This window comes from Macrobrachium nipponense, chromosome 5 (genome assembly GCF_015104395.2).
Source record: "Macrobrachium nipponense isolate FS-2020 chromosome 5, ASM1510439v2, whole genome shotgun sequence".
Taxonomy (NCBI): domain Eukaryota; kingdom Metazoa; phylum Arthropoda; class Malacostraca; order Decapoda; family Palaemonidae; genus Macrobrachium; species Macrobrachium nipponense.
Window position 1 is genome coordinate 57,720,611 of NC_061107.1, and position 9,864 is coordinate 57,730,474.

The window sequence follows — 9,864 nt, forward strand, 5'->3', positions numbered from 1 at the left end:
GTGAATTGGTGAAATTGTGAAACAAGCTGCAGCAGAAAGAAACCTTGGTTACCAAGGTAAAGTCATTCTATGAATTTACTAGTTGGAACTAATAGTTATAGTGGTTTGGTAAAAATTTAAAACTAATAGTTACAGTGGTTTGGTAAAAATTTAAACTAATGGTTACAATGGTTTAGTAAAAATTTAAACTAATAGTTACAGTTGGTTTGGTAAAAATTTAAACTAATGGTTACAATGGTTTGGTGAAATTTACATTTTTACACATTGCAAAATTTTGCGATTTGTGTTTGTTTCCTTTGAAGTGATTTTTGTTTGTGCATTTATTCCTTTTTTCTTATTGAAGTGTGTGTTTTTATTTTATATTCTGTGTGATTGGTACTTTTTACAATTTTGGTATTTTACACATTTTTCTGTTTTCATTTGCCTTCACAATTTAATTAAATTAGTTGTTTCATTAATTAATCGTTGCACATTTAATTGAATTTAACACTTGTGAATTAATTTGCATTTACTTAGAATTCTTTTCAAGTTTTATTATTGTTTGGCACTTGTGAATTAATTTCCAAATTTTAATTATTGCCTAACACTTTTTGAATTTTGATTGGATTAATTTTCTTGAATTTTGTGATAAATTGATTTTCATTTAATTTTACTTAATTAATTCGAAAATTAATTAAACTTTGCTTTGTTTTAAAGCAACAGTAATTTTCCCCTGGTATTGTGAATGGGATCAGCTGGGCTGCCGTAGGCACCAGAGGACTTAGAAAGACCCTGACCTACTTGGATGACAACTATGGGCAAGGAGGCTGGAGGTGAGTGGAGATCTGTGGAAGACAAGCACAGGGGTAGATGTGAATGGCAAAGTTTCACAGAGGCCCTTTGTGTCGCATTCCATAGAGGGAATTTGTGTGTGTGTGTGTATATATATATATATATATATACGTATGTCAGCATATCTATATATATATATATATATATATATATAAATATATATATATACATATAAATATATTATTATATATATATACATATATTATATAAATATATATATATTGTATATATATTATATATAAATACATTAAATACATAAATATAATACATATATAATATATATATATACATACATAACAATATATATATATATATATATATATAATAATACATACTATATATATATATATACATATATATATATGAACTATATTATATATATTTATATAATAATAGATATCTTATATATATATATATATATATATATACCTACGACATACGTACATGCATACACGTGTGGATTACATATCGTAAATATCGTCAGCTCAACCTTTTTGTGTTTACTGGTAAAGCTGAATCCCATTTTTAATCTTGACTAGTCCCCTGGTAGGAGCCCATGTTTCAAAATAAGAATAACAGGGTAAGTTAAACGGCGCAGAATTGATTCACTTAGCGTCGGCTGCTGAATGATGATGACGCTCGAAGTTGCGAGTGTTATTTTTCAAGGTGTGGTCGGCGGTTTGGAAAATATCATCAGAGGGTGTTTTTTAACGTCCGTGAACTGAGGACAAGCATCTCTTCTTTTACGAAACGTTTATTTGTATACATTTATCTGTCGGTTTATCGAGCCATCTTAATATATACTGTATTCATATATGCATGCACGTATATACATGTAGTATATATTTATGAGTTAATAAGACAAAATAGTTTCCACGTCGAATGAAGAAAAAGACTTGATTTTAATGCAAATTCTTCGTCTTTATCTTTATACTATCAGTTAGGTTGTACATCACCTTTAACCTGTTTGATTAAAACCGCAAAGAGTGTAGCCTTTCACAGTCATTTTGCTCTTGGAGATTAAAAATAAAGCGAGAATGAAAGAAACTAGTTTAAATCTACTGAGTGGCTTGCCAGTCTTTATATAACGGCAAGACAAGATAATTATTATAGAATAGTTGGAACAGTATTAAGGCAGCTACCGGCGTCTCTTATTGTAGTGTTCATATTCTTGTCGGTAGCTGCGTCATATGTCACTATACTCTGTTTTTTTTTTATCTGTCCACCCGCTTGTGGTGTTTGCGTATGGTAACACTGCGTCCCGGGTTTTAGATAGTTGCGCTATGTGTAAGTTTTAAGTAAATAAAAGGATGTCCCTGGGAGTACATTTGCAATTGAAAAGTGTTTTAATAATTTACTGTATGCGAATTACACCGTTAATATTCGAAATAGGATATTGTTATTATTGTTGAATAATGAAGCTGAATGCACCATCTATAGCCGGGACGCAGTGTTACCACCATACGCAAACACCACAGGCGGGTGGACAGATGAAAAAAAAAAAACCGAGTAGCGTATAGTCCGCATTCTTGCCAAAAATTTATAGATTTTCGAATTCAGTTGTTGCAGCAGTGCCTACTCGACTTGGCGCTGTTTTAGTTTGATATCTCTTGCTGTGTCATTCTCGTTGCTAGTGAAGGAGTGATGATTCTCTCTCTCTCTCTCTCTCTCTCTCTCTCTCTCTCTCTCTCTCTCTCTCTCGTGGCCGCAGTTAACGACTTTTCGCTTTTGCTTCCATCGTGTAATTATTCGTCATGTTTTGCAGTGAAAATATTTTGATAAAGATATTTTGATTGTTCTTAATTAGAAGTGCTGCAAATTAATAAGTATGAATTTTTTAATGTGATAATCGCCCCCGTTGCGCGATAGACTGTAGACATTATTAAAGATTCCCTTCTGTCCTTAGATGCATCCACCTCATTATTCGCCATTTTAACTTACCCTATCTCTTTCTGCTTCCTTTCTTTATCTGCTGTCTAACCACTTCATAGCTAAAATTTTCATAGGTTAATAAATTTTCAAATAATTTCACAGGAATCTTTTTATGCGAAAGCCGACGGTTACTGTGACTTACTTAATCAAAGATATCAGAAATTCTTCGGGTAATTTATATATCTGTTGATATTCGTGATAGCTTTATCCCCTACGGCTAGATGTGAGAGAAGTCAAGCCTTTCCCGGGGGAGGGGGAACACCTTCCGACTCTTGGCTGGACGAAGACCTACTAAGTTTTTAACTTTGAATTGTGGTTGGCTATAGATTAAGTAAAAATAAATGTCTTTTTTTGGTTTTGAAATAATTCAAACAATATATTAATGCTATAATTAGAGCAAAGATGTGCGTTTCTGTATATTCCAATGTAAATTAATATTTAGACATTTCTGATAACCACCCAAACAGGCTACATCATCGGTCTTTCGAACGGAAAGTAAATAAAACCTTAAAGGAAAGAAAAACGGCAGATGGATAAATAGATAAAGCAGGCAGAAACAAAAACTGATTGGAAGGATACTTTGTTTACATGCTCAAACGGATGAATGACCTTGAACATGTATAATTCCATTTGCAGACTAACAGACTGCAGGACGTTTTTATGCATTTAGGTGATTATGCACATACGTAAATGCACTTGTATGTGATATATTGTGTATTTTGCTATGTATCTTACGAAAACACACACACACACACACACACACACACACACACACACACATATATATATATATATACATATATAATATATATATATATATATATATATATATATATATATATATAGATAATATATAATGAAATGTAGTTTGTGTGCCTGTTTGTATCAAATAAGAGACCAAAATGGATGAGCTTACGAGTCCTCTTCATTTGCTTTATCACTTTGATCCCAAAAATTAAATTTCTGTTGGACTATAACTTCACCTTTTGGAAGGAGCGACATCCACACTTCTAAATTCTTGTGAATTTATGAAAGTTTTTTTTATCATCGTAGATTTCCTCAAAGGAAAGGAACAAAACACCAACTACGCCTCGTGCTCTTGGCTTGTTGATGGTGGGGAGGGGGCCGCTGTGTAGATTTTAGCGGCACCAGCCAACTTGATAGAAAAACCACATTCCCTGCATATAGATGAAGAGAGAGAGAGAGAGACCGAGAGAGAGAGAGAGAGAGAGAGAGGACTCAGTTCTGTACTCCTTTACGAGACTGCTATAGCGATATCCGAGTTGATGGCTCTATCTCGTTTTTTTTATTAGCATCATACGTAGATAGATAGATAAATAGATAGATAGATAGATAGATAGAGAGAGAGAGAGAGAGCAGAGAGAGAGAGATACGTTGACAAATATAAACGAAGAAGCAGGCTAAATCTGAAACAAGTAAAAGGAGGGTGGGTGTAAGAGAGAGCGGAACTGAAAAAATCTGAGTGAAGGGAGAGAGGAGAAGTCCATATTTTCCACTTGGACTGGGCGCTTCACCCATGTTCAGTACTTGCCAAGTGCAAGGCCGCCGAAGCTATTTAAAACGAGACCGATTTATGTAGAGGTTTGGAATCCAGTCTCTGTCGTTCATACATGATTGATTACCTCGTCGATGTAGTTTTAAACGAAGACTGCACTGAACGGCTGATTTAATTCCGGGTTGTATTAGTTAGTTCTAGTCAATCCCGGTATCTGTTGTTTGTTTGTTTGTCATTGAAAGTTGATCTCAGATAATATCAGGTGAAGTCACATTCCAAATGGCCTTTATGATGTGGCATGGGCGACGCTTCTTCCTAATTCGCGTTTGATGCAAGAACCAGCATAGCCACAAAACACGAAGGTTTCCAGTCAACTCTTGAGACAGAAATTCCTTTTATGATCCATTCTCTGATTTCAAATTCCAGCAACATTTGCAACTTGATTCGCTGATTCTAAGATACGATGATTTAAGTGGTTTCTAGTACAAAATGATTTTTGCCACTTCCTTTAAACGTCGATTCCTTTACTTTTTCCCTTTTCTACATTTCCTTCGTGTTTCCATCAGCCCTGGATTGATCAAGTAGTTAAGTCGTGTGCCCCGATGGCTGTTGCTGGAACGTAAATCATACTAGCATTCATAAATAGTACCCAACGGGATTAGTCGATCATGTTGTGACCACAGACACTTAAGTGGATATAGACTCCATTACAATTCGCCACTTCCTGGACTTGACGACCGAACAGCTGGACATGCACTTTGCCTCTTGTTTTTGGCTTTGTTAATGCAAAGCTGAGATCCGCCTTTCATGATATGAACCGGGCCCTTCAGAGCTACTGTTCCATGTTTTTTTATTCCTGTTACAGTTAACTTTCTTTTATCACATGAAAAAGTGATTTACCTTTCCATCGGTACTGGCACAAGGGACGTTTGACTAGGGAAAGGCAGTTTAGTTCTTTTCTTTGAAATACAACTAGCATGTGAAAGATTGTTCGCGCGAGAATATTTTAAATATATATATATATAATATATAGATATATATAGAATCTAGAATCTACTAGTCCTTTTTTATTAGATACATATGTAATTTGTAACAGCCACCATACCCTCTTAACTTCTCAAATTCTTTGCTCTTTGCGTTTGTTTCTACAAGCCTTGACATCCAAGTTATTCAAAGAATATGAAATGAAGAAATCAACGATGTCTGGTAGCGGGAATCATGATTTTCTCGCCTGGTCGTGATCATGTATCGCGGGTTCGTTTCCCTTTGTCTACATTTCATTCATATTTCAGTCACCCCTGGATTATATATATATATAGTATATATATATATATATTATATTATATATATATATATATATATATATATATAGTATGTGTGTGTGTGTTTATATGTATGTAAGTATGTATGAAATTAGTTTTGTTCGAGACTAAGTTGTTTAGTAAAATACAAGGTGGCTCCAGGAAAAAAAAGACCATGATTACATAATATATTTCCCTAGCTGCTGAAGTAAGAAAACATCCCATCTCCAAAAGCTTCCAGAACTTGAGCCGCTCCAGTGACCTCCTCCTCCTCCTCAGCTGTACCTACTTTTGAGCCTTTACATGACCTCCATTCCAGCTTCCTTCTTTCATCTTACTCTCCCCCTTTTAACTATGACTTCTTATTTCAGCCATTAGGCATTTCTCGCAGTTTCGCCTTTACATCCTTGTACTTCATCTTATTCATTTTCTTGAATCTGTCTCGTTCTCCAACTTTTCAACTTTTCCCTCTTTGCTTTTAGTGTCAGCGCTGAATGACCGAAAGTGACCCAGTGCTTGGGGTTAAAAGCGTCAATTTCATCATCCTCTCTCTTCCTTCTTCGTTCATTCTTTCCTTGCAACCACCTCTAGATACCGATCCAGATCCATTGAGGCAAATGGATTGATAGTTTTTTAATTATGCATAATATATATATATATATATATATATATATATATATATATATATATATATATATATATATATATATATATATATATATATATATATATATATATATATATAGTGTGCTGGAAAGGTGTTTGAACTTCTAATCCATAGACATGGTGTATACGGTATCATGTATAGTTATCTGTAAGTATTCATATTTTGCAATACTACCCAAGTACCCTATCAGCCCTGATGAATGACGTTTGTTTATAGTAATCAAGAGGATTTTCCTCTATACGCATACCGAGTTTTCGGGTTGCCGGTTGTGCTGTACTTGGTAAATTTTTTGCACAACCAATTGCTCCTATTCTTTGTCGCATCTTGCTTCACCTAAATCAAGATGCGACAAAGAATAGAAGCAATTGGTTGTGCAAAAAACTTACCAAGTACAGCACAACCGGCAACCCGAACTCGGTATGCGTATAGAGGAAAATCCTCTTGATTACTATAAACAAACGTCATTCATCAGGGCTGATAGGGTACTTGGGTAGTATTGCAAAATATAAATACTTACAGATAATTATACATGGGAACTATATGTCAAGTGGGAATGAGTCCTTAAAAGGTTGCACTGGCAAAAATGTTTGTCTTATATATTACAAAGTATGCAACTTTTATATATAATGGATATTAAAGAAAACAATTTTTAATGCTGCTAGAAAAGATATATATTTTATCAGGCTTCTGTCGAGGAACACAGTTTCTACGGAGTAGCATGTGGTATACTTGGAGTAATTAATGTGCAATTTGTTACTTTATATCACGTTAAAACTTCAGATCATTACTTGACAGAATGAATTACATTTAGATGAGGTCAACATATCAAATTTTACGTAAAAGTTATGAAAAAATGTAGAAACAAAACAGTCTGAATGATGCTAACAGATCGCTGCAGAACACATCAAAATTTTTATTTAAACGTTATAAAGAAAAAATTTAGAAACATCAATTTTAATAATGCTAACAGGTAGCCTCAGAATAAGAACGTACTACAATTTAGTTTATGCACAACATGATACCGTATATACATGTCTATGGATGAGAAGTCAAACACCTTTCCAGCACACTAGGTTGTAGAAAATGCTTGAGGAGGTCAACTTCACTCAGTCTGTCTCCCTGTGGACTGTAATAACAGTAATCTCTTCACACTCAATGAGATAATGTCTTAGAGTGTTGCTTCCATAACTCTCCATATAGTTTGCAACATGTTTCTAATGGACTGGCAGCTGACAGAACCTCCCAAAGGTATCGGATTTACATAATTAATCTGCTATACGTTGTTTGATCTCTTCTGCTCTCCAGCGTGTTTCTTTGAGCCTCTCTATTCTTTCATTGTTTCTTTGCAGTATTTTCATTCCAACCGAGTCCTTCAAGATACTCAGGGATGGTACCAATTTATAGTCCACTCTCTCCTTCCTTGCACCTTCTTTAGCAAGCTCATCAGCTCTCTCGTTGCCTTCGATTCCAATGTGTGAAGACACCCAACTGAATGCGACAAGTCTGCCTGCTTGTCTGATCTGTGATAGCAGGGCTAAAGCTCTTCTCACTATTCAACTTTTCTTACTGTTAGTGATTGCAGGGCACTCAGGCTATATGTTGTTATTAAGGCATTGTCCTTATTCCTTTTTATGATATTCAGCGCAATTGTGATACCAAGAAGTTCTGACTGTAATATGGAGCCATCCATCTGATGATCGTAATGATAGAGTATACCTCCTCTCCATTCTGTTACAAAGTTACCCCGCTTCCTGCTCTACCAACTTCAATAAGTGAACCATCTTGTTCATCTCTTCCCTTGTCCCTCGTCATGGAACTGCTGAACCAGGAATCATTATTAGGTCTACATCTATGACTGGTTCCAATGAATACTTTAGAGTTTAAATTGAGAAGAGATTTTTAAATATATATTTGAAATCTTCGATAGGTACAATGAGTGAGCAAGCCTGCCTTTGATGGAGGGAAGATTCAGTAAGGCTTACTTTAAAATTTTTTTATCAGTGTCCAATGAATAGCACCACAGATAGGGAGGGAAAGGGTTTCAGTGATGCATGCATTTTTTTTTATTTGACTGGGAGCTACTCAGTTTCATTAGCCTAATCGCTCCATACTCCTTGTATACGGCTCCATCCCTCCCTCCGCATCCCAGTGAAAGCAGCGCTAATAACGGTTATTTTAAGTTCCCTGACTGACAAACGAAGCCTTAAATTTAGAACATTTTCTGCTCAAAGTTGGTTTTTCTTCCATTCCCCAAAATATTTGCATAAACTAGTGTTACATCCTGTATATTTATATATTTACATATATATTATATATGAGTCATATCACATTACAGTGATTCATATACACACATCGAGCTACAAATGACCTTTGATATCTAATTCGCTCTACCTCGGAATTAATATATTTTCATATATGCTTGACCGATGGGGAATTTTTTAGGCGATAAGAGAATTGTCAGCTCTCGGGCGCCGACAATTCTCTTATCGCCTAAAAAATTCCCCTTCGGTCAAGCATTTATGAAAATATATTAATTCCGACGTAGAGCGAATTAGATATCAAAGGACATTTGTAGCTCGATGTATATATTATATATGTATTATTATATACATACATACATATACATATGTATGTATATGTATATATATATATATATATATATATATAGATATATATATATAGTATATTATTAAAGAGGGAAGGTCGTACCAGAGTAACAGAGGTTTCTAGGAAGGAGTTTTTCAACCCCTTAAGCACCTCGGAGGAGTTGGGGCGACTATAAAGATATCGCTAAGCGATGGGATGGAGACCTTTTGGTAAACAAAATGAGATTATGAAAAGTAAAATGTCACTTTCTCTACAACTCAAAGAGATCTGGAAAGAATGATGATGGGAAAATAACAGTATGAAACAGAAAAAGAGCAACATGGATATGAGAGTAAACTAAAGTAGAGGATATCCTAACAACAAGTAAGAAAAAAGAAAAGGGCGTGGATATGAACTACGATAATGAGAATGTCAGATAATAGATGGACGAAAAGAATATCAGAACTGGTCCCTAGAGATTGTAAACAAAGCAGGGGAAGAAAGAGAGATTGGATTGACGAGCTAAGAAAATTAGCAGGTAAAGAATGGCATAGAAAGGCAATAAACAGAAGTGAGTAGAAGGACATGTCTGAGGCCTTTGTCCTGCCAGTGGACTAGCAACGGCTGATGATATATATACGTATATATATATAATATATATATATATATATATATATATATATATTTTAAAATATATATATGTATATATATATAAATACACACACACACACACTCACACACACACACACACACACCACACACACACATATATATATATATATATATATATATATATATATATATATATATGTGTGTGTGTGTGTGTGTGTGTGTGTGTGTGTGTGTGCGTGTTTGTTAGTATTGTGTGCCGCAATGAAAAGTACAGTTATATGTTTTGTGTATACATACATATCAGAAAGTTCTAATAGGGGCAGATTGTATTTTATCCCATGAGAAAATTCTCTCTCTCTTCTCTCTCTCTGAGTGCTTGAGGTAATCAAGCATAGAATTATTGAAGCATGTAAAGAATT